The sequence below is a fragment of the Globicephala melas genome, chromosome 12 (assembly GCF_963455315.2).
Source record: "Globicephala melas chromosome 12, mGloMel1.2, whole genome shotgun sequence".
NCBI lineage: Eukaryota > Metazoa > Chordata > Mammalia > Artiodactyla > Delphinidae > Globicephala > Globicephala melas.
In genome coordinates this window covers 36,386,403-36,390,484 of record NC_083325.1, presented here as the reverse complement: position 1 = coordinate 36,390,484, position 4,082 = coordinate 36,386,403, and the positions used below count along the sequence as shown (strand labels likewise).

At 41.3% G+C, this 4,082-nt stretch overlaps 1 pseudogene; it reads right to left on the bottom strand.

The window, feature by feature from the left end:
* Positions 1 to 2,485: 2,485 nt before the first annotated feature.
* On the bottom strand, positions 2,486 to 2,863 carry LOC115864196 (14 kDa phosphohistidine phosphatase-like; annotated as a pseudogene).
* Between the last annotated feature and the right edge of the window lie 1,219 nt (positions 2,864 to 4,082).

Sequence of the window (4,082 nt, the reverse complement as noted above, 5' to 3'; positions counted from 1 at the left end):
GGCCGCGCACGGCAACAAAGACCCAACTCAGCTAAAAAATAAATAAAAAACTTAAAAAAAAAAGTCAATACAGACTATAATTAAGGACTCTTTATTTTTTTAAGTTCAGGAAGGATCAAGTTAGAAATTATTTTTCTCTTCCTAAACACTGATTTAGCAACTGTTTGACAGAAATTCTCATCTAGGAAGCTGCTCAGCACATTTTTTTCCTTTGACTCATTGCCTGACTCTCCAGGGAGATAGGTTGTGCCGATATCTCTCATATCATTGCTCAATTCATGGGTCTAGGGTGGAAAATATACTAAAAGATTCACCATATTTTAAGTGGGACTTAAGAATTAGCCTTGTTGTCATAGACTTGGTATCTGGTGATCCCTGGGTGGCCATATGTTAGTCCCTAACCCTGTCAACTTGGTTACATTTCAATCTCTGGGCTTCAATTCCCCCCCCCCCTTAGTATTCCAATTCCTTGCTGGGATGGAGCCTTACACTGAGACCCAGTTCACTTGTCTGGAGAGTGATTTATCTCTGGATCTGGATTCCTGAAAATCGGAATCCTATTTCCTATACTTCCAGCTTCTGATTAGTATTCTTTTCTTAAGGTGATGATAACTCTAAGCCATGGGAATGATGCCTGCTTATCTTGGAACACTGCTTACGGTCTGTATATCTGCTTGGAATAACTGTGAGATTGGCACCCTCTCATCCTTAGGTATTAGGGAGGATCTCCATAATGTGCTGCATGGAGAAAAAAAGCAGAGTTCTGGAACCTGACAGACTTGAGGTTGATCCCAGCTCTCTTACTTAATTTTAGATAAATTACTGAACTTCTCTAAGCCTATTTCCTCATCCATTAAAACGAGGATAGTGATTCCCACTCACATGACAACTGTGAAAATTAAACGAGATAAAAAATGTAAAGCATCTACTACAGTGCTTGCATGTAAAAGCTTTTTAACAAATGATAGCTATTTTAATTACGAGCAAATGTAAGAAAAAGTAAATTCATCCAGTCCAAAAATGCTTATTAAGTGCCTATTAACTGCCAAATATTTTATTAAGCTCTGGAGGGAGGTAAAAAGGCGAAGGTGACATGGTCTTCTAATGGGGAAAAAGAATAAACATCCTCAACAGAATATGTTGTAGGTAGTGCAATGGCAGACATCAGCCCAGGGAGACATGTGTATTCCTAGGAGGGAAGTGATGATCCTGGATGAGCATCCTAAAGAAGAGAGCTGATTAGGAGGAAAGGAGGATGAAAGGTGCTCCTGGCAGAAGCATGGAAGAGTTTGGTGATTTGGGAAACTGCAAATAGTTCATAAGTATAGTTGGAATATGGACTGGGACTAGGGAGATGAGTCAGAGAAGGAAATAGAAAGGTAAGTAGGGGTCTCTCCTGATGGCCTTTGTGGCTGAACTAAGGAGTCTGGGATCCAACGTGAGGGCTGTGAGTGGCTGCTGATGAGTTTGAAGCAGCGGAGCAACATGAGCAGATTTAAGTTTTAGAAAAATCACTCCAAAGCACTTCCATCGTCCTGGATTTAAATAACACTGAAAACAAAGGCAGAACCACCATAGTAGAAGCCCATGTTTTACTCAAGAAGTATGCTCCCCTCTTCTTAATTCTGTAACATAAATGTCATGCTGAAATAATCCCAACGGTGCTAGGGTAATGAAAAAACATTTTAAACATAAAATGTCTTTTATTGTGGGCTTCTTGACTTCTTAAAAAACAAAATTATACATCTTCAAAGATGATTAAAATGAAATTCTAGAATCCCTACACATGCTCTGCATCTATGGTCTTAACACTACATGCACCCCTAGTAATCACAGGTCTGACTGAAAATGACTTAATAAATAAAAATTTTATTTAATGTAAAATGCTTAGTCTTCCAGGGATTAGTGTAGAGCTATGTTTACACTGAACTCTATAAATGTTACTGACAATTTAAATTATAAAATCTTAAAATTCTCAATTTTGTAAAATACTTTAGTACTTCCTCACATATATGTCACATTGCCATTTTTAGGATGCTGACAGGAAATTTAATTTTTGAGAAATTATAAAAGAATTTAATGAACTGAATTATAATTAAAGGTATCTGCTGTATCATACATACAATGAAATATTAGATAAAAATGTCAGATATTGGTTATTGAAGCCTCTATTTCTTATGTGGTCAAACTGTCCAGACAGATCATATAGAAAAGACATGCTCCAGCCAGCACCCTGCTCTGAATTGCCCTGTTTCATTCTTGTACTTTGCCATCTATCTTTCGTCCCTTAATTTTTTTTTTTTCTTTTTTTTTCAGGGACCAGTGGAGGTGATGATGCTTTTAATTCTCCCTAGAGAGGTAACCCCAGGCACTGAGGCTTGGCCAGGGCGGCAAGGTGCTAGGGGGTGCAGCCCAACCCCTTGGGAGGTGGCCTTGAGGGCAGAGTTCCAGTGGGCTGCTGGAGACGGCCAGCCTTGGGTGGGCCTCAGTAGCCGTCGTCGGCCCAGGTAACCTCGTAGTCAGGGTACCTGGCTTTGATCTTCTCAGCGGAGATGGAGTGCTGGGCGCGACCGTGTAACCCATGGAGTAGCCGTACACGTGGACCTTCTTGCCCTGGCTCTGGTGGGAGATGCACCCACGTCCCAGGCACTCGCAGTCATAGCCCTTCTGCATCTCGCCTGATACCTCGTCTGTAGATGTCGGAGTGGTACTCCGCCCACTTGTAGCCGCTCATGATCTCTTTGCTCTCCCTGGCCAGGGCCCCGGAGGGCAGCACCGCATGGACTCGAATCAGCACATACTTGAAGACGCTGTCGCAGTTGATGTCCACGTCAATGATCTGGGCGAGGTTTGCTGCTGCCATGTTCCCAGAGTGTGCTCGCCCCTGTGGCCCGCATCCCTTCCCCACGCGACCTGGGGTATCCCTTAATGTTGGCTTCCACTTGTGTAGTAGACAATGAGGTAATCTCTTCAACATCTATCCCACCTCCTGACACCGTGCATCAGCCATTTGGTGTAAGGAACTGACCTAGACATGTGAGGCAGGCCCTGATAAGTCTGCCTCAATCAATACAATCTGATCCTTTTTGGCCTACAATTGGTCTAGGACCTAATGCTTAAACCAATCAGCACATGGCATTCCTTTAGAAACAGACTGGTTTAGGAATAGGCACATGACTGTTCCTAGGCCAACAAGACATGCTAAGAAGATTGTTTGGAGGCTTCTAGGAAAAGTTTCCTCGCTTATAAGTGAGTCATTAGAAGAGATGGCTTTTTTTTTTTTTAAACAAAGAAGCATGTAGCTTCAATTGTTACTACCACCCTACGAATATGAGAAAACCACTTTAGGATAGAACTGATGTTATCCTGGGTCCTTGGTGATGTTGTTGAACTGAGTTTTAACCATATCTGAAGCCCAGTCTATGTCTGGACTTCCAGTTGTCTGAACCAGTAAATTTTCCTACTGTTTAAGCCACCACTTTCAGTTGGGTTTCTGTTATTTGCAGCTGAATGTATTCTAAAAGATGCAATTCTCTACCACTTTTGCCTACCACCTTTGTTTCTAACCTGATGTACCCATTGGCTATCTTTCTTAGCGTTAACCATCAGCACTCTTCTATCTAGACATTTATAGTGAACATTTTAGTTGTCTACCCAATACCTGAGCCTAGCTTCTTCCACTGGACATTATGTAGGATAGGTTGCATGAACCTGGTGCAGCCACGGGAGAAGCTAGCCTGAAAACAAAGTTGATATGCTTAAAATGACAAAACAGAAAAATGGAAAAAAATCCGAGGCCTTGATAATGTCATTTAACTGATGGAACACTATTTTCAGCCTTCTTATTATCTGAATAACAAATATTCTCACTGTTTAAGATAATCTGAGTTGGGATATTCTGTTGTTTGAATTTGAAAACAACTGAAGTATTGTAGTAGTGTCTAGTATTAGGAGAAATGGTAGTAAGAATGAGAATGTCAGTAAATGTTGACTACGTCTTATGGTTTTCACTAAAACCGTATAACAAAAATGGAAGCTTAGGCTGAAAACAGAGAAGGACGTGGGAGGCAGTAGTAGGAGAT